Consider the following 22,284-nt stretch of genomic DNA (forward strand, 5'->3'; position numbering starts at 1 on the left):
GGGGAGCGATCTAGAGGGCGTGGGGGAGGTGAGCCAGCGGGGGCGACCCATGCCGCTGAGGGGGGCTCTCTGTGGGCTACAAGGTGCCTGATCAGGAGGGGACCCTCAGCCCGTAAGGAAACTGCCAAGTATTACTGGGTGACCACCCCAGGTGGCGAAGTGCCCATTTGCCAGTGGTAAAATAACAGTGGCAGCAAGAAGAGGCCCTTTAGGGCCTCAATTGGCCTAAGGGCGGGGAGGCAGCCTGCTAACCACCACCCTCCCTATCCCCCCGCTGCTGGTAAGATGCCAGCGGGGGCGGGTAGGCAAAAGGCATGGCACCCCCCACTGTCCCAACTGATGTAAGCCCCAGCCCCCCAAACACCTCCCAGCCTGCCTTCAGGGGGGCAAGGGGTGTTAATTTCCGGCTGATGTGTTGCAATTAGATTTTTTTTTTATGTTGTCTGATGCAACGAAAAATGAGATGCATGGAGTTCAGGTAGTTGAAAATCTCAAAACCGGTTTATTAAACAGTTAACACTATATACAGTGGGTGTATCTACCCCACATGGAGTGCAGCGATTCAAGAAGGCAGCTCACCACCACCTTCTCAAGGGCAATTAGGGATGGGCAATAAATGCTGGCATGGCCAGCGACTCCCACATCCCATGAATTAATTTTTTTTAAAAAGCTATCTATTTGCAGGTCTTGCTTCTTGCAGTTCCAGTTAGTTAGAGTCACATGACCACATCCGGGTACTTAGCTAATTAGCATGTTAAATCTTAAAGGGACATCACTCTTAGGCAATCACACAACATGTGTATAAAGAGTCTACGTAATATATGGATCAACAATTCATTTTTCATTTTACTTTGAATAGTTTATCAAAAAATTTAAATGTGCTTTTTGTAATTTATTCAAAGAAAACATTTAATTATTTGTTATGTTTCTGGATTTTATGTTGAGTTGTAGATCTATTAGACCAGAATATTCATAATTAAGAAATTCGAAACGCAAGTTATTGGAGCAGCCTCAGACACTGATGACATTTTGATTTTGAAAATTGCAGTTTAATAGAAAGCATGCTTGCACTTTCCAAAATGCCTAAGGGGTATGGTAGTATCGTGGTTATCTTACTGGACTAGTAATCCAGGAAGTACGAATGCTAGAATTTAAATTCAGTTTTGAAAAAGCTGGAAATAAAAAAACTGGCGACAATTTAAAAACCCAATTGATTCACGAATGTCCTCTAATATCAGAATAAGTTGATAAGGCTGTTAAAGCATATGGGATCCTTGGCTTTAAAGGGCTGAACTGGGGCTGGGAGGCAGAAGGGCTGGCACTATGCAGGGGAAGGCGTCGAGAGGGCAGCCTGATGTCTTCCTGCCACCATGGCCTATTGTCAATGGTGGAGAGATTGGCGGCCAATCGGGCGGCCAATTGAGCCACTTAAGTGGCCATTAATAACCTTGTGGGAGGGTCTGCCACCGGGTGGGAAGTCTGCCAGGTAAATGCTAGTGGCTTTCCAGCGGATTCCTGGGTGGGCGGGGGCCTCCTTTATAGGCACTCCATGGCGACAATAGCTGCCACCGTGACAATGCTGCCACCAGTGCATTGCAACCCCTCTCCCTGGCGGGGCCTGCCTGGCTCAGTCTTCCCCAAAAAACTTATCGCCTCTTTGAAGGCGCCTCACCTGTTAATCTGCCGTCGCCAGCAAAATACCACCCCAAGGTCCCGCTGCCCTCCGAAACGTGGTCGCCTCCCGCTTTCGGCCCTGGCGGTGGGACTTCAATGTCCCCTGTAAGATTCAGCTCATAGAATATAAACCAAGGAGGCTAGGCCTCATCTAGAGTATAGTGTCCAATTCTGGGCTACAGATTTTAGGAACAATGTCAAGGTCTTGGAGAGGAGACTTCCTAGAATAATACTGAAGTGAGGGTGTTCAGTTATGTGGAGACACTGGAGAAGCTGGAATTGTTCTTCTCAGAGCCGAGAAGGTTAACAGATGATTTAATTGATTTATTCAAAGTTATGAAGAGTTTTGGTGGAATACGTAAGGAGACACTGTTTCCACTGCAGGAGGGTTTGTAACCAGAGAACAGATATTTAAGGTAATTGGCAGAAAAAGATATGAGAATCTTTTGACTTAGTGTGTTGTGATCTGGAAAGCACTGTCTTAAAGGATGGTGGAAGAAGGCTTATTAGTAACTTTCAAAAGGGAATTAGATAAATACTTGAAAAGGAAAAATATTATGGGAAAACAGCAGTGGAGTGGGACTAATTTGATAGCTCTTTCAGAGTTGGTACAGGTATGATGGGCTGAATGGCCTCCTTCTGTGCCGTATGATTCTATGAAATGTGTTTTCCCAGATGTTAACAAGAAAAGAGTTGGTGTGCATTTTCATTGTCATTGGAAGACTCTTTTCTATCCAAAACTCATGTTATTTCAATTTTGAGTCAAAACTCTTGTTTTTGTATTTTGCAGAATCCTGAGTGCTGGTACAAGGGCTATTCATGCCATTTTCAGTGTAAATCTCCAATAATCTATAGGGTAAGAGACATCTAGAATAGTCTGCCTGTTCAATTTTATGTATTTGTAAAGTTGACAATGTTATTGCCAAAGATGAAGAGTTAATTTGTTTTCTATCTGAATTATTATAAAATCCTACAAGACCAGAGTTCATGACTCTGCTAGCAAATATGACATTAATTGGATTATTAGCAATATTAAAAATAGATATATTCCTTATGGGAAAAGTAATCTGCCTGCTAAAGTTACAAGCATGTGACCTGATGACATTTTTATAGACTTACTTCCAGCAATATATTGTGTAAGTCTGCATTGTTCATTCCTATGATTTGAAGAGGAAGGGTGTTCCACTGAATGTTCACTTGTTCCCAGGATGGTGGGACTGTCTTGTGAAGAGAGATTGGGGAAACTGGGCCTGTATTCTCTAGAGTTTCGAAGAATGAGGGGTGATCTCATTGAAACCTACAAAATACTTAAAGGGATAGACAGGGTAGATGCAGGTAAGATGTTTCCCCTGGTTGGGGAACAAAGAACAGAACAGCACAGGAATAGGCCATTCGGCCCTCCAAGACTGCGCCGATCTTGATGCCTGCCTAAACTAAAACCTTCTGCACTTCCGGGGACCGTATCCCTCTATTCCCATCCTATTCATGTATTTGTCAAGATGCCTCTTAAACGTCGCTATCGTACCTGCTTCCACAACCTCCCCCGGCAGCAAGTTCCAGGCACTCACCACCCTCTGTGTAAAGAACTTGCCTCGCACATCCCCTCTAAACTTTGCCCTCTCACCTTAAACCTATGTCCCCTAGTAACTGACTCTTCCACCCTGAGAAAAAGCTTCTGACTATCCACTCTGTCCATGCCACTCATAACTTTGTAAACCTCTATCATGTCGCCCCTCCACCTCTGTTGTTCCATTGAAAACAATCCGAGTTTATCCAACCTCTCCTCATAGCTAATGCCCTCCAGACCAGGCAACATCCTGGTAAACCTCTTCTGTACCCTCGCCAATGCATCCACGTCCTTCTGGTAGTGTGGCAACCAGAATTACACGCAATATTCTAAGTGTGGCCTAACTAAAGTTCTGTACAGCTGCAGCATGACTTGCCAATTTTTATACTCTATGCCCCGACCGATGAAGGCAAGCATGCCGTATGCTTTCTTGACCACCTTATCCACCTGCATTGCCACTTTCAGTGACCTGTGGACCTGTACGCCCAGATCTCTCTGCCTGTCAATACTCCTAAGGGTTCTGCCATTTACTGTATACTTCCCACCTGCATTAGACCTTCCAAAATGCATTACCTCACATATGTCCGGATTAAATTCCATCTGCCATTTCTCCGCCCAAGTCTCCAACCGATCTATATCCTGCTGTATCCTCTGACCATCCTCATCACTATCAGCAACTCCACCAACCTTTGTGTCGTCCGCAAACTTACTAATCAGACCAGCTACATTTTCCTCCAAATCATTTATATATACTACAAACAGCAAAGGTCCCAGCACTGATCCCTGAGGAACACCACTAGTCACATCCCTCCATTCAGAAAAGCACCCTTCCACTGCTACCCTCTGTCTTCTATGACTGAGCCAGTTCTGTATCCATCTTGCCAGCTCACCTCTGATCCCATGTGACTTCACCTTTTGTACCAGTCTGCCATGAGGGACCTTGTCAAAGGAGTTTGGAACCAGGGGACACATTTTCAAAATAAGGGAGAAGCCATTTAGGACCAAGATGAGGAGAGATTTCTTTACTTAGAGGGTTGTAAACGTTTGGAATTCTCTCGCCCAGAGGGCTGTGGAAGCTCAGTCATTGAGTATGTTTAAAGCAGAGATTGACAGACTTCTAAATACCAATGACATAAAGGGATATGAGGATAGTGTGGGTAAAAGACATTGAAGTGGATGATCAGCCATGATCGTATTGAATGGTGGAGCAGACTTGATTGGCTGAATGGCCTACTCCTGCTCCTATGTCCCTATGTTCACATAATCCTAAATGGATTAAAGGGATGGCTATGTGATTATTGGTTTGAAGGAGCCTAGAAGCAGATGTTTTGGGCAGGATTTTGGTGCTGATATCGGGTGGAAACGGAGGCGGGCAGGTGTGGAACTTCCTGACGTCAGCTGGCATGCCAGTTGCTCGCCAAGGTCCTGACACCCGGCCATTTTTCTTGAAGGCCAGATCAAGTGTGGTGGGTAACTTGTTAACTAAATTAAAAGGCAAAATAAGGTCATTGATCAGAGGCTGACTGGAATTTTCCAGTCGGCCTGCGGGCCCGTCACTGGCATTGGGAGCACTGGAGATGCCTGGAGGTGGCCTCCTGGCAGCATACTGGAGGGGGGGGCAGCGCTCCAGGATCACTTTGAGGCCCTCCCCACAGCCGCCATACCTACCTGGCCACAGCTCTGGCTGCAGGCCATCCCGTGGAGGGATTTCACCTCCACAATGGTGGGCCAGAAGCTATGCCTTTTTTTCTTAATTTTTGTAAAAAGTGCTGAGAGGGCACCTCAAGATGGAGGCACCCTCTCTCTCCTTACCTGCAAAGACGGACTGCAGCTCCTTCAGTGCTGGAGACCTTCCTATTTGTCCTGCAGCTTCGCGAGCCCATCCGCTATCCTTAATTGGATATCGAGCGCGTCCTCTGGCCACTAATTGGCCAATCCTGCATAAATCGCTGTCGGGTGGCTATTCCTGACATGGTGTGGGGGGTCAGGACCCCGACATCAGCAACAAATGTGGGTTCTGACCCCAAATGGAAAATCCTGCCCTTTATGTAGAACTTCCCTGTTGTGACATAACAAAATCCATTATTAATAAGAAAATCTGCTGACCGCCCATTATTCCTATTCATTATTCCTGGAGCAGAACTTTATGATATCATAGGAGTGCACACTGATATAAAATGTATAATCTCAGGTTGCTTTTATAAAACAGTTTTAAAGCATAGAGAATAATATCAAGGGATGACTGAAGCGCCAGTAAGTTTACAGGTATCTCCCATATTAGGGTTATTAGAGTGATGCAACAGTTCAGTGGAACACATTTCCCCTTTAGCTACTTCTAGCAATCATTATTATCTGTCCAATAAAGCACTAGTCACGGCATTAATTGTGGCTGCCATAGAGTTTCTGTTTATTCAATAAAGTAAATATCATAAGCTGTGATTTTGGCCCAATCCACCTGATGGTTTGAAGTGTTGCTCGATTTACACTCCATTGAAGTCAAAATTGGGCATGGGTGTGACCTGCCCCATTCCCACTGGCCTGGTTAGGTTAAAATTGGGGCCATAATGTTAGTTGTACAAAGCATATGAAAATTTAGCTTTTGCAGTAAATTAAGGCTTAATGTACTGGTCACAGTAATGCTAGTGTTAATTATGTGAATTCTTCTATATTAATCTGGATATATATATAACCTGTTTTGAATGGTTTGTGACATTAATTTCATTCACAATGCTGATTGTCAATTACATATATAGATTTTGCACATTGTCAGTTGTATGTATTACTTATTCTGCTTTTACACTGGTGAATGTATGTACTATCATTTTTTAACATCACTGATTACATTCACTATCTATATAGCTTTTGCACGTCATTAGCAGCTGACCTATACAGTTCTTGCATTGTTGATAGCTGTTCATTGACAGTCTGGGATTATTTCAAGAGAGTATTGCTATTCGAAATGCAACATATACAATGCAGCCAGTATGCTCTTTTTAAAAAAAAAAATGAAATTTCACACATACTAACCTTCATCCTTATATGGCCTGGTCTGACAAAGGGAACTTTTGAGTGCTTGACACCCAACTAAAAGGTCACAACTCGTGAGTCGAGGCAGCCTTTCGTCTGAAATTGCTTCCTTCAGTTTGGTGAGTTTCACTAGTTCTTCTTTAAGCCACTAGATGTAGCGGATGACATGGTCTGGTTCCCCCATCAGAACGACACCACCTACTAAAAGATCATGAAGTGTCATTGGCAGTGGTCAAGGAAACTGCATCACCCAGACTGTCCACTCCCAGCTGAAAACGAATGCATGGTGTTAAGCAGCTTAACAACAAGAGGGAAAAGGCAGGCAAATCTATCATCAAGGAAACAATAAAATAAATGTATTTTCCTTGAACTAGGGATAGTCGATCACATCCAAACTGACCTTGACTAAACTTGTCTGTCATTAAATGTTGTGTACGTTACTACAGAGAACGCACATCGAATTTCAAGAAATAATTTGATTTATAAAAACTGAATAACATATGCTAGCCTATAACATGATTTACATGTCATGTAGGGACACACATCATCAGATCTGAGTGTACTATGTTTGCATATTGCATTTTACAACAGTATTATTTGAGCCATACAGTGTCCAGCAGATTCACCAGTATCTCTGCATTGTCTGATGTCAGACTATCTTGGCCTGACTAGTGTTAATGAGAATCTTACATTACCAACTGTCATACCAAAGAAAATATTTCACTGTCTGTGTTTTCTAAGAATGGGCAATATATTTTGGGTCTTTCAAACATTCATTTTTCTGCTATGTGTCTTGTTATTCTTTTTCACCTAACCACAGACTGATTTGTTCTCTCAAAGGGTTCAGGGTTGTGTCTCACTCTTCAATATTATTCCTATTCAAAAGGTGCCAAAGGTTCCAAGCAGAGAAGAATAGAAACCATTCCTTTGGGAATAAGATGGCCTGAGTAGATCAATACATGACCCTGAAAGAGGCTGTTTGCATTACAGAGATAGTTTAATAGTTTTTCTACAGAACCACTTTTAGCTGTGTAGGAAAATACATTCAGCAATATTCAGGCAATCACACACTAGTGCTGTTTGTGTGCTTTTCCTGACTGATGGCTAAATAATTTACGACTCATTTAAACTGTACTTCACTTTATAGAAAAACAACCAGTAATTTTAAGAACTAGAATCATGATAAAGGCATTTGAAACAAAAGATAAGACTGGGGTATAAACTGGTGGAATAGGAACAGGAATAGGAGAAAGCCATTTAGCCCCTTGAACCCATTCTGCCATTCAATGAGATCATGACTGATCTGCAACCAAACTCTGCAATCTGCTTGTGCCCCATTTCCCTTAACAGCTTTGGTTAACAAAAATATATCAGATTCCAATTTAAAATTAACAGTTGACCTACCATCAATAGGTATTTGCCGAAGAGAGTTCCAAACTTCTATTACCCTTTGTGTGCAAACGTTTTTCCTAATTTCACTCCTGAAAAGTCTGGCTGTAATATTTGGTCTCTGCCCCCCAGTCCTAGACTCCCCAGCCAACAGAAATAGTTTCTCTCAATCTACCCAATTTTTTCCCCCTTCATATCTTGAAAACTTTGATCAAATCACCCCTGAACCTTCTAAATTTGAGGGAATACAACCCTAGTTTATGTAATCTCTCCTTCTAATTTAGCCCTTGGAGTCCAAATATCATTCTGGTGAAGCTTTGCTGTACTTCATCCAAGGCCTAAGGTGTGCTTCCCAGAACTGCTCACAGTTCACAGTGCTCCAGATGAAGGCTAACCAGTTATTTTTGTATAGCTGAAGCATGACTTCTAACCCCTTGCAATTCCAGTCCTTTAGATATAAGGTCAACATTACATTATTTTCTATATCTATTCATGTTAATGATCTGCATACCTTGACCCCCAAGTCTCATTGGACATCCACTGTTTCTAGCTTTTCGCCATTTATCAAGTACACAATTCTATCCTTTTTAGGTCCAAAGTGGATGACTCTGCATTTCCTGCATCGAAATCCATTTGCCACAGTTTTGCCCATTCACTTAATTTATCAATATTTGGAATTTTACACTCCCATCTAAACTGCTTACAATGCCACCCATCTTTGTGTCATTGACAAATTTGGATATGTGGTTTTCTGTCCCATCATTCTGAATAAACACAGTGAATAGTTAAGGCCCCTTAACTGATCCTTGCAGAACATCAGTAGCCACATTCTGCCAATTAGACTACCTGCTCGTTAGCCCTACTCTCTACCTCCTTCTGCTCAGCCAATTTCCTAACCCGATGTAATAATTTGCCTTTGATTCCATGAACTTCAACTTTAGCTAATAGTCGCTGATGAGGGACATTAACAAATGCCTTCTGGAAGTCCATATAAGTAACATCTATAGACATTCCTCTGTCCACTACTTCAAAAAATTCAATGGCATTCATCAGGCATGACCCAACCTCTACAAATTCATGCTTGCTATCTCTGATCAGTTAAAAAATATTCAAGGTATCCTTAATAATAGACTCTAGTAAATTCCCAATAACATGTTAATTATATATCAATTGTTTAATTATATGCAGGTGGAGTATGTAATTGGGGTCTTATTTGAGCACATATAAAGAGACACTTACTGAGACTGGTGGAGGTTTTTGAGTAAGGAGTTACATGTTTATAATCCTTTTTACTCTATAAAATAATTGTAACATTGAGTAAAGATTGGCTCCAACATCATCCTTTTAACAACAAACTTTCTGGTGTATAACAGCACATGTTAGGCTAACTGATCTATAATTCCCAGGTTTCCTCCTCACATCTTTCTTAAATATCAAAGTGACATATGCCATCTTTCAATCTAAATGAACAGTTCCTGAATCAAGAGAACTTTGGAAGATTATAGTTAAGGCATCTGCAATGTTCTCACCTACTTCTTTTAAAACCCTGGGTTGGAAACCATCAGGCACTGGTAGTTCATCACTCTTTAGTGATATTATTTTGTTCATTACTGTTATTTTGCTGTTAATTTTCCTGAGCCCTGACACTGATTCAATGTTAGTTTTCTTGGGATGGCTGGCATGCTGACATCTTCCTCGACTGTAAATACTAATGCAAAGTAATTATTCAGCATGTTCCCCCATTTCCTTATTTAGATTGACAATATCACCGTTATCAGCTTTTAAGGGGCCCACATTGCTTCTGACCACTTTTTTTTCCTAATATAATTGTAAAAATTTGGGTTGCTTTTGATATTGCTTGCAAGTTTCTTTTCATACTCTGTTTTTTTAGCTCCTAGTGTTTGTCACCGTTTGCTAAGATCTATGCTATCCTTTACATTGTTGTATGCTTTTTCTTCTAGTTTTATGTTATCTCTTACCTGCTTAGTTGTCCACGACTGTCTTTTTTGGCAAGTGGAGTCCTTCCCCCTAGGGGGATAAATTGGTTCTGTATCACAGTTCTTTTTTGAACACCTTCCATTGATCTTCTGTCATTTTACCCATTAACAGATTCTCATCCCATTGAAGTCAGCCTTTCCTCAATCTAGAATTTTAGTAGCTGTTTCACATTTCTCCCTCTCAAACACTATGTTGAACTCCGTCATATTATGATTGCTATGAGATAAATGTTCATGCACCATTAGGCTGTTAACTAAATCTAGCTCAATATTCATTACTAAATTTAATATGGCATGCCCCCTTGTTGACTGTAGAACAGATTTCTGCAGAAAACTATCCCGGACACACTCAAGAAATTCATTATCTTTCTGACATGTGCTAGTCTGCTTATTCCAATCTATATGAAAGTTAAAATCCCCCATTAAAGCCATGTTGCCTTTGCTAGAAGCTTGTCTAATCTTAGCATTTGTATAATCTACTACTTCATAGCTGTTGCCAGGGGGCCTATACATAAGTCCCACTATAGTCTTAAATTCTTTTCTATTTAATAATTCTACCCACAAAGTCTCCACTGCCTGCTTACCTCTTGTTATATCCTATCTTATCAAAGTGATTTAATTCTTAATGACTAAGGCTACTTCTTCCCCCATACAATTTTCCTTATCTTTCCTGTAGACCTTATAACCTGGTGTATTTAGTTTCCAGCCCTTACTGTCTTGTAGCCATGACTCTGTACTGGCTACCATGTCATACCCTCCAAGCTGAATTTTCTGCACATCCAATTCGCAGTTAAAGCAAATCCTTCCCAGGTTTGTGTCAAGACTATTGGCCATTGGATTTCCTCATTCCCCATTTTACAGTGATTCTAGGCAAGCTTACATTCACTGGGCACTTCATAGTGGAAGAGGTGTATCTCACCTTATACTAATGAAGCCTTCTATGAGCTGTGAATAGTGCTTCATTGCTGATACAGTCTTGCACATAGTTGCAGGTCACTGGCCAGATATAGGACATGATTAGTTTGGGTTAGGTCAATACTTGTCAAATAACTTTATGGTAGATGGAGTTACAGAAATGAAAGGAATTTGTAATAAAAAAAATTGTATATTTCAGCATTCCCATTTTGCAGTGATTCTAGGCTACAAGGAGATCCATTTGCTACTATCTTATTGACAGAGAGTGCATCCATCTTCCATGATGGTCTAGTGCTAGAGTATTCATTTGTCTTTCCTTGCAGATATGCTTGGCTAATTAATCTTAAGGGAGATTGGAGAAAATCTAAATAGAATCCTGGCAGTGTAGAAGTGTCTAACTTTTGATTTTCCTTGAACAATATGGTGGCCGGAATTTGTTGCATGGAGGATGGGAGCCATCCACTAACCGAAAAGTCAGTGGTGATCCTGTCTCCGCCGGGCCTGCGGATCCAGACTGGACTGCAGGCCAGCAGCTCTTTGGCCCAGCAGTGCCACAGGGAGCAGTGGCCACTACTGAGACTGCAATCTAGCTTCCACATGAAGATTAAGGATGGCCCCGGAAAAAGGTAGTTTTTGGGACCTCGCCGGGGGTGATCGGTCAGCCCCAGTGAGGCAAGGGGGGGTTGATTCGGGGGGGTGTTGAGCGTTGGGGATGGTTGGGCATTGGGGCGGCCCTTGTCGGGCACAGAGATCCCCCACCCAAGATTGTCAGAAAGCCACTTACTTTTGCCTGGGCCTTGATTGGCCTTGGGCGGGCAGGCCGTTTCCTGCCGCCGGCGTCCCGAGTAAAATAGCGGTGGATGCAGAAACGGGTCAGGAAAGACTCCTTGAGCCTCCCACTCCATTTTACGCGCCCGCCACCAGCCTTCTCTTTGGGGGGTGGGGGGGGGGGTGGGGTGGCAGGGGGGCATGTAAAATTCCAGCCAGTAATAGGGAGAAGGGGCGCACCTTTTTATTACTAGTCTTGGGAGATTTGCGAGCCAGTCATCGAGATCACATTTATTAAATCTGCTTTGTATATTAAAAAAAAGTGCTCTCCTAAATCAAATTCTGATGGAAAGAAATTTTGATCCTTAGTTACAGGGTCTGGGGCCCATGATTTGTCCCTTTCCTGCATCAGTTGAAAACATGAACTGCACTGTACAACGAAGCCTGAATAATACAAAAGTATGTTCATTGTCTGTCTTGATTTGTCACCATAGTAACCACTTTGTTTTGCTATCAATAAAAATGCTATAAAGCACCTGAAATAATGGGCTGGATTTTAAGAGCCCACCGCCGATCTCGGTGGCAAGCTCAGAAAATGGCAGCCTGTCCACATGGACTGCACGTTAAAGAGCCGCCACAATCTCCCTGGCAGCGGCTCATTTAAATCAGATGGAGGGGGAAGGTGAGCTGTCCATCCCTGGCAATGGCGTCAGCTGCCTGTGCACAGGCGTTGGTGTTGTTTTTAAAGGGCAGCCAGCCCTGCTGGCACATCTTAATTTTTAAAGAAGTAACCCCTCAAAAGCAAATAAATAAATTTCTACCACCCCTTTCCCACCTCCCCCCCCAATAGCAATTACATTAATAATTTGCTTTCCCCCAAAACACTTTTTTCCCCCAGAAATATGCTTTATTCATAAAAATATGTAAAAAAAAAATGCATTATAAAACAGTTCAAAACAGCACCAAGTTGACATTCCAAAAAGTGCAAAGGAAATCCGTTTTCTTCAATACAGGAGTGAGTTGCCTCACAACCCTTCCATTCCATTTTACATGCCATGTTCATTTTACAGCAAACTCATATTTGGTGTATACGCCCGAGGGGTTTCCCATGGGTCCAGCATTGCAGTTCACTTTGGTGGGAGAACCTTGCACAGTGGTCTTTCCCCACTGAGCCTTTGCAGCGGCTGCCCCAAGCTTTATTGCGTCCCTCAGCACATAGTCCTGGACCTTGGAATGTGCCAGTCTGCAACACTCCGTCATGGACAACTCTTTGTGCTGGAACACCAGCAAGTTTCGGGCAGACCAAAGAGCGTCTTTCACCAAATTGATGGTCCTTCAGCAGCAGTTGATGTTTATCTTGGTGTGCATCCCTCGGAACAGCCCGTAGAGCACAGACTCCTGTGTTACAGAGCTGCTTGGGATGAACCTTGACAAAAACCACTGCATCTCTTTCCACACTTGCTTTGCAAAGACACATTCCAGAGATGGGCAACTGTCTCTTCCACACCCAGCCACCTCGAGGGCAGCGTGTGGAGGGGGCGAGACTCCAGGCATGCAGGAAGGATCTGACGAGGAGGGCCCTTCTCACCACCAGCCAAGCTACGTCTTGGTGCTTATTTGAAAGTTTTGGTGATGAGGCATTCTGCCAAATGACTTTGGCAGTCTGCTCGGGAAACCATCCGACAGGATCCACCATCTCCTTTTCCCGTAGGGCCTTGAGGACATTCCATGCAGACCACTGCCTGATGGATTGGTGGTCAAAGGTGTTTTCCTGCAGAAACTTTCCCACAAAGGATAGGTGGTAGGGCACTGTCCAACTGGATGGAGCGTTCCGCGGCAATGTGACCAGACCCATCCTTCGTAACACCGGGGACAGATAAAAACAAAAGCACAGGTGTTTGCATACTGGGGCTCTACGCACAGCTTGATGCAGCTGCACACGAACGTGGTCATCAGGATGAGGGCGACGTTGGGTACATTTTTCCCACCCTTATCCAGAGGTTTGAACATCGTGTCCCTCCGGACCCGGTCCATTTTAGATCGCCAGATAAAGTGGAAAATGGCTCGGGTGACCGCCACGGCGCAGGAGTGGGGTATGGGCCAGACTTGCGCCACATACAGCAACAACGTGAGCGCCTCGCACCTGATGACCAGGTTCTTGGCCACAATGGAGAGAGATCGATGCTCCCACATGCTCAGTTTATTGTGTACCCTGGCTACTCATTCCAGGTTTTGGTGCACGCCCCGGCCCTTCCGAACCATATCCCCAGCACCTTCAGGCAGTCATCGAGTTGTACAGCATAGAAACAGGCCCGCGTCCATGCCGACCATAATGACTATCTATACTAACCCCACCTACCTGCATTAATTCCATATCCCTCTATGCCTTTCTCATTCAAGTACCTGTTCAGATGCCTCTGTTGCTACTGTCCCTGCCTCCACCTCCTCTGGTAGCTCATTCCAGATATCCACTATTCTTTGTGAAAAATTTACCCCTTTGATCAACTTTAAACCCCCTCCCTCTCTCCTTAAATCTATGCCCTCTAGTTTTACTCGCCCATACCATGGGAAACAGACTCTGGTTACCTACCCTATCTATGCCTCTCATAATTTTAGATACCTCTATCATGTCCCCTCTCAGCCTCCTTCGCTCCAGGGAAAACAGACCCAGCCTATCCAATCTCTCTTTATAACTCAAGCCCTCCAAACCAGGCAACATCCTTGTGAATCTTTTCTGCACTCTCTCTAGCTTAATCACATCTTTCCTGTAGTGCGGCGACCAGAACTGCACACAGTATTCCAAATGCGGCCTAACCAACGTTATGTACAACTGTAACATGACGTCCCAACTCTTGTACTAAATGCCTCGGCCGATGAAAGCAAGCATGCCATTTGCCGCCTTCACCACCTTGTCCACCTGTGTTGCCACTTTCAGGGAATGTTGTACTTGCACCCCAACGTCTCTCTGCTCAACAACACTCCCCAGGGCCCTGCCATTCACTGTATATGTCCTGCCCTGGTTTAACTTCCCAAAATGCATCACTTCTCACTTGTCTGCATTAAATTCCATTTGCCAATCCCTTGCCCACTTTCCCAGTTGATCTATATTCTGTTGTAACCTTAGACAACCTTCTTCACTGTCCATTATACCACCAATTTTGGTGTCATCTGCAAACTTACTAATCATGCTCCCTACATTCACATCCAAGTCATTAATATATATGACAAACATCAGAGGGCCCAGCACCGATCCCTGCGGCACACCACTGGTCACCGGCCTCCAATCTGAAAAACAACCCTCCATTACCACCCTCTGCTTCCTAGTCTGACCTGACGGTGAAGGGGACAAAGGATCGGTCGGCCCAGTTCCCAAAGAACATAGCCTCACTTTTGCTGTGGTTGACTTTGGCTCCCGAGGCCAGTTCGAACTGGTCGCAAATGCTCATCCGTCTGCGAATGGACAGCGGGTCCGAGCAGAAGACGTCGACGTTGTCCACGTACAGGGAGGTTTTTACCTGAGTGCCTCCACTGCCTAGGATTGTCACCCCTCTTCTGCCCGCATCCTTCCGAATGGACTCAGCAAAACGTTCGATACAGCAAACAAACAAGACGGGAGAGAGGACAGCCCTGTCTGACTCCAGATTGGATCGGGAAACTTTCTGATTCCCACCCATTGATTGAGAATGCGCTACTGATGTTTGTGTAGAGCAGTTTGATCCAATTGCAGATTCCATCCCCAAACGCCATTTTGGAAAGCACATCCATCATGTAGGTGTGCGATATCCTGTCAAAAGCCTTCTCCTGGTCCAGGCTGATGAGGCAGGTGTCCACCCTTCTGTCCCGTACATAGGCGATCGTATCCCTGAGTAGCGCAAGACCATCAGAGATCTTCCTGCCGGGTACAGTGCAGGTCTGGTCAGGGTGATCAACTCCAGAGCAGACTTGACCGGACTGGCGATGACTTTGGACTTAACTTTTACATCTGGCCTTGCCCCCACCCAAACTGCACAAAGTTTAAAGTTCAACCCTTCCCATCATCTCCTACACCCGTTACATTTATTTGACCCCGTTTTCCCCCCTCCCCACACTGAAAATCTTACCTCCACCCCACCAGTGTGGTGCTGCATTTCCCCAGACGGGGATTTGAAGGCCCTCAAGATTGCAGATAAATGTATGTTAATTCATTCATTTTATTGATTTGAATATTTTAATTGTGGTCTTGTCGCCCAGCGGTGGGGTGGGGGGACCGCCACGGAGCCTCACTACCGCTGGGAGGATCACGCCAGGCCCTCCTGATGTCAAGATCCATGGCTGGCCTCATCCAGACCCATCTTCAGGACCCCCCCGCCAGACACGGAACCCGCCACCAGGGGGACGGGGGACGGGGGACATGGTCCAGCCCAATGACTATAGGTCTTGTTGCACCTAAAATCTTCGGTATAAATTGCATGGGAGGGTGGTGATAGGTTAATGAACTAATTGGGGTTTTGACGGATGCAACTCTGGAGCGGTTCAAATGATCAAGGAATTTGGGTGCAGCGAGATTCCAGTCTAAAGCCAGTATCCGCCGCATGCATGCAACATTTCTCAAACACTGGGCTGAATTTTTCCAGCGCACCATCAATCTCAGCGGCGAGCGTCAAAAACGGCAAGGCGCACATGCGAGATGTGCACCACGGAGCCACCGTGATATTTAGCGTGGCAGCTTATTTACGTGGCTGGGGCGGTCAGCCTGCCCCCAACGACAGCCCCACCACACAGGCGCCAGCGCCATTTTTAAAGGGCTTCCAGGCCTTCAGTTTAACTTAAATATTTAAAATTATTGGGGAGATAAAATTAAAGATAAAAATTCAATAAAAATTTTAACCCCACCCCCCATGACTTAACAATTTATTAATTGCCCTCTTCCCCCCCCCCAAAAAAAACCTCCCTCGTGATCCCGACCTTCCTCTCGAACCTTTTTACCCTCAACCCCTTCCCACCATCCCCTCCACAAATCACAATGGTTTCCCCCCACCCCACTCCACGCTTTAAACTTACCTGCTCCCCCCTCCCAACCATTGTTCCACCTCGGATCTCTGAACGGAGATCTGACGGCACGGGAGTTCCGGTAACCGGCTGGAATATCGCAGAGGGACAGCCGGTGCGACAAGGTAAGTATTTATTCATTTATTTGCATATATTATCATATTTTAATTACGTTCCCGGCACCGAGCGGTGGGGGGGGGGGCACTATGAGACCTCGCCACTACCGGTAATACGGGACGGGGCCTTCCCAGCTTCGAGGCCCATGGCGGGTCTCTCTCGGAGGCATTTTCTGGGCCCTCTCACCATGACCCCTTGTGGTAAAATCCAGCCCACTGTTGTTGTGCTGAAATTTATGAGGAAATTCCAGACCATACTCTCTTCTCAGTAGTTCTTACCCTATTTATACTTACTAACCCCACAGGGACTGCAATCAATTCAGACCATTACAATGTGAATAGAATAAAAGCCAAATACTGCAGATGCTGGAAATCTGAAATAATAGAAAATGCTGGAAATACTCAGCAGGTCTGGCAGCATCTGTGGAGAGAGAAGTAGAGTTAACATTTCAGGTCTCCAATGTGAATAGTTTGGATTGAATGCAATTTCCTTAGATTTATAGCCGTGGTTTTCAAGCTCCTTTTCACAATCCATATGGCATCAAATTAATAATTCAGTGCCATGCGTTTTTTGCTTCCTATAAAAACAGACAATATCTCTAGCTCAAGAGTTTTTCTGTCTATTGTATTATTTTCTCTGCCTTATTGTCAGTCTCCCATCTTCTACATACCTTTTTCCAGCTGTGAAGGACAAGTTTGCAGGCTTCTGGTGGCAATGCTACTTTTGACCTAACCAGGAGAAACTATGAGAGAGGCTTTGAATGACTCCTGCTCTGATTCTGTTTCCTGCCTGTGGGGAACTGTCCAGTCTTTGCTCAGAGCCTCTCCTTGACGGCACAGCTAAGATCAGAAACCCATTCACTTCCATGATATAGTGCGTTGGAGAATCAGCAGCTATGCCAGTGTGCCGCACCAGATTCAGATGAAACTCTCGTTTTGCAACCCCAGGTTAACTCTTTGACCAAGCATTATTTAAGTTTTAATATCCAAAACTTCATTTGAAGTAACTGCTGCATTTATACTTAAGAAATTAATGTACATCAATTTTAGTTTGCAATAAGTACTGAATGCAGCTGCAAAATAAAGAGGACTTTTGACAGATTTCATTTTTGAATGAAAGGTCCCCAATTATAGAGCCCTCTCTGTCCAGCCGCCCTTAATGATTATGGCCTGAAGCCCAATACAGGATTGGTATACGAATCAAACAGAATAGAATTTAATTATTGATTAGGTTTTCTCAGTCTTCCCAGGTGAAAGCTGAAGATACTGTTCCTTCAGCAATAATATAAACTCATGGTAGTACAACCTATTTTTTTTTTAAAGACTGGTTTTATCTTGTATTAAGATGAGATCAGTGCCATTAGAATTTTTAGTTCACAAGCCAGAGGTCCCAGTTTGTAAATAAGCCAACCAATTTTGAATATTCTGAATGACAACAGAACACAAATCTGCTATTTTTAATTGGCTTTAATGGAATAAATCTACCATTTCTCATTAAAAAAAAACTTATATCAGTATATCACACCTTTGAAACTTGTTAAAGTTTTTACTTCTGCTTCCTTGCCACCTAGCAGCTCAGAGAATTAAGTGACTTGCTTCTAGCCTTCTCAATCAAAAAACACTCTGAAGTCAGCCATTGGGAGGCATGTAAGAGTAATCCAATGTTATTCTCCACCCAATTTTTCCTTCTCTTCCTATGGAAAAAAACATCTGGCATCCACTCATCACATCCCCACACAGAATAGCTGAGCTGGACAGCTCAGCATGTAATATAATAGATATGCTACATTAGTGGTTGTGGGACTTGACTAGAAATCTAGGGGCTGTAAGCTCAAATCTAACAGGAGCAAATTGTGAAATTGAATTCAATAAATTTGTGGGCTAGCAGAAGCGGAAGACAACATGAAAGCTATCAGATTGTTGTAAGAAATTCTACTCGCCCACTGGTGTCCTTCAGGAACAGGTATTTGCCCCTCTTCCCAGTCCAACCTACATATGATTCTTGTCCACAATATGTGGTTGACTCTTACTGCCCTCTGGAAATAATCTAGCAAACCAATTAGTTATACAAACAATTGATATCCACCAACTCCTTCGCAGGACAATGAGGGATGGACTATTATTTTAAAAGCATTAGTTCAATTACTAAATTGATCCAGACTGGTATACGAACATACGAATTAGCAGCAGGAGCAGGTCACTCGGCCCTTCGAGCCTGCTCCGCCATTCAGTATGTTCATGGCTGAACTGATTATTCCACATTTCCACCTACCTCAGATAACCATCCACCCCCTTGCTTATCAAGAATCTATCTACCTCTGCCTTAAAGAATCTGCTTCCACCACCTTTTGAGGAAGTGAATTCCAAAGACTCACGACCCTCAGAGAAAAAAAAATTCTCCTCATCTCTGTCTTAAATGGGTGACCCCTTATTTTTAAACAGTGACTCCTAGTTCTAGATTCTCCCACAAGAGGAAATATCCTTTCCACATCCACCCTGTCAAGATCCCTCAGGATCTTTGTATGTTTCAATCAAGTCGCCTCTTACTCTTCTAAATTCCAGCAGATACAAGCCTAGCCTGTCCATTCTTTCCTTGTAAGACAGCCCACCCATTCCAAGTATTAGTCTGGTAAACCTTCTCTATACTGCCTCCAACGCATTTACATCCTTCCTTAAATAAGGGGACCAGTATTGTACACAGTACTCCACATGTGGTCTCACATGCTGAAGCATAACCTCCCTACTTTTGTATTCGATTCCCCTCGCAATAAACAATAACATTCTATTAGCTTTCCTAATTACTTGCTGTACCTGCATATTAACATTTTGCAATTCATGCACTAGGACACCCAGATCCCTCTGCATCTCCGAGCTCTGCAATCTCTCACCATTTAGATAATATGCTTTATTCTTCCTGCCAAAGTGGACAATTTAATACTTTCCCACATTATACTCCATTTGCCAGGTCTTTGCCCACTCACTTAATCTATCTATATCCCTTTGTAGACTCCTTATGTCCTCTTCACAAGTTACTTTCCTACCTATCTTTGTGTCATCAGCAAATTTAGCAACCATACCTTCGGTCCCTTCATCTAAGTCATTTATATAAATTGTAAAAAGTTGGGACCCCAGCACAGATCCCTGTGGCACATCACTCGTTACATTTTGCCAACCAGAAAATGACCCATTTATGCCTACTCTCTGTTTTCTGTTAGCTAGCCAATCTTCTATCCATGCCAATATGTTACCCACTACACGATGAGCTTTTATTTTCTGCAATAACCTTTGATGTGGCACCTTATCAAATGCCTTCTGGAAATCTAAGTACAATACATCCACTGGTTCCCCTTTATCCACAGCACATATAACTCCCTCAAAGAACTCCAATAAATTGATTAAACATGATTTTCCTTTCACAAAACCATGTTGACTCTGCCTGATTACCTTGAATTTTTCTAAATGCCCTGCTATAACGTCTTTAATAATAGCTTCTATCATTTTCCCTAAGACAGATGTTAAGCTAACTGGCCTGTAGTTTCCTGCTTTCTGCCTCCCTCCCTTTTTGAATAAAGGAGTTACATTTGCTATGTATTCATTATTATGCATCACACTAAATTGCATTGCAATAATGAAGTTTTCTTTTTAGTATTGAGCCATAATTTTGAGATTTTTCACAAGCATTCCATGAGCGAGACAACTGTGGGAACCTAGGTGCGAAATTTGAACAGTGAGTGCCACCATCAGTAATAGTTATTAAACAGACATTTGTAACAAACTAAAAACAGGAAATGCTGGAAATACTCAGCAGGTCTGGCAGCATCTGTGGAGAGAGAAGCAGAGTTAATGTTTCAGGTCAGTGAACCTTCAGAACTGGCAAATATTAGAAATGCAAAAGGTTATAAGCAAGTAAAGCGGGGATGGGGCAAGAGATAACAAAGGAGAAGGTGTAGATAGGACAAGGTCACAGAATAGCTGACCAGAAGGTCGTGGAGCAAAGGCAAACAATATGTTAATGGTGTGTTGAAAGTCAAAGCATTAGCACAGATAGGATGTTAACAGACTGAAAACTGAACAGCCGCAAGTACAAACATGAAAAAAAACAGTGGGTAAGCAAACTGAACATACTAAGATGAAATAAAATAAACAAAAAAAATATATAAAAAAGAAAAAATAACTAAAAATAAAAGTAAAATGGGGGGCCCGTCATGCTCTGAAATTATTGAACTCAATGTTCAGTCCGGCAGGCTGCAGTGTGCCTAATCAGTAAATGAGATGCTGTTCCTTGAGCCTGCATTGATGTTCACTGGAACACTGCAGCAATCCCAGGACAGAGATGTGAACATGAGAGCAGGGGGGAGTGTTGAAATGGCAAGCAACCGGAAGCTCAGGGTCATGCTTTCAGACTAAGATTTTATCTTAGTTTGTTCAGTTTGCTTACCCACTTTTTTTTTCATGTTTGTACTTGCGGCTGTTCAGTTTTCAGTCCGTTAACACCCTATCTGTACTAATGCTTTGACTTTCAACACACCATTAACATATTGTTTGCCTTTGCTCCATGACCTTCTGGTTGGTTATTCTCTGTGACATTGTCCTATCTACATCCTCTCTTTTGTTATCTCTTGCCCCACCCCGCTTTATTTGCTTAAAACCTTTCACATTTCTAATATTTGCCAGTTCTGATGAAGGATCACTGACCTGAAACGTTAACTCTACTTCTCTCTCCACAGATGCTGCCAGACCTACTGGGTATTTCCAGCATTTCTTGTTTTTATTTCAGATTTCCAGCATCTGCAGTATTTTGCTTTTATTTGTGACGAAGTATTCTTTTCTTCATTTCTTTTAGCTGGTACTTGAGAATTGAATAAAAATTGTCAGTTAATATTGCTACCAATTTAAATTGCTCTGCAGATTATTGAACAATTCTGATTTTTAAAATACAAAATGACATCAGTTCACTGCTACAGTCAGATCCACTGTTGTGTAATATAGTTAAAATCTGAGTTACTGATTTCAGTAGCTTTGTTGATGAGATTTTGACCTTTCTGATAACAGTAAACTCAATAGCTAATATTTACACTATTCAATGGGCAGTCATGTTTGGAGGCAGCACTTAGACCATCAATGTCCAAAATATTTCCCTTCAAGTAAGTGTAGCACCCATGTTAACTATATAGCTAAGAACTTGAAATTAAAAATAACAACTGACATCTACGGGAACCTTTTCTTTCTTCCTCCTATCAATATTTAAAAGCGTTTCTTGGATATCTCAGTTTTTTACCAATTGCCGAGCACCTGATATCCAGGGCTGGATTTCCGGGGCTGGAGAGGTGGGCAGGGCTGAAAATTAGCCCCGCTGGCCAGTGGACCAGTTCCTTGGGTCCATCCTGCCTCCAGATCACTTTTGTAGAGATTGGATCAGGGCATCCAATTTCTGCAGGGGCCAGTTTCGATGCCTGGAGGCAGGCACCCAGCAGTAGGCCAGGGAGCTGGAGCTCCAAGTAGGCCTAGAGGCTCTCCCTGTCTGAGTGCAAGAACAGCCACATGCCACCCTGCAGAGGGCCCAACCCCCACCTCCACAGTGGTGACCTGGCTGCAAGAACCATTTTTTAATTAAAGTTTTAAAAACATTGGTGAGAGGGCATCTTAATGTTGAAGCACCATTGTCTGTCTTATGTTCTATTATAGTCTGCTTCTCCTCTCAAGCTGGAAGGACATTTGATTGGCCTCCAGCTTCAAGAGCCTGCCCGCCATCCTTAATTGGACAGAGAACCTGGTTCTATGCCAATTAAGGGGGCGTCCCTGT

The 22,284-nt window shown here is 43.4% G+C and overlaps 1 protein-coding gene across 13 annotated transcripts in view; it reads left to right on the plus strand.

The window, feature by feature from the left end:
• rbfox3a (RNA binding fox-1 homolog 3a) overlaps positions 1-22,284 on the plus strand; it is a 1,511,127-nt gene that overhangs the window by 797,661 nt on the left and 691,182 nt on the right. For all 13 annotated transcript variants that reach the window (XR_010977565.1, XR_010977567.1, XM_068058136.1 and 10 more), the window contains exon 3: positions 2,465-2,530. The gene's annotated coding sequence lies outside the window, so the exon portion shown is untranslated. The remainder of the gene's footprint in view (positions 1-2,464; positions 2,531-22,284) is intronic.

Source organism: Heterodontus francisci, chromosome 26 (assembly GCF_036365525.1).
Source record: "Heterodontus francisci isolate sHetFra1 chromosome 26, sHetFra1.hap1, whole genome shotgun sequence".
Lineage (NCBI taxonomy): Eukaryota > Metazoa > Chordata > Chondrichthyes > Heterodontiformes > Heterodontidae > Heterodontus > Heterodontus francisci.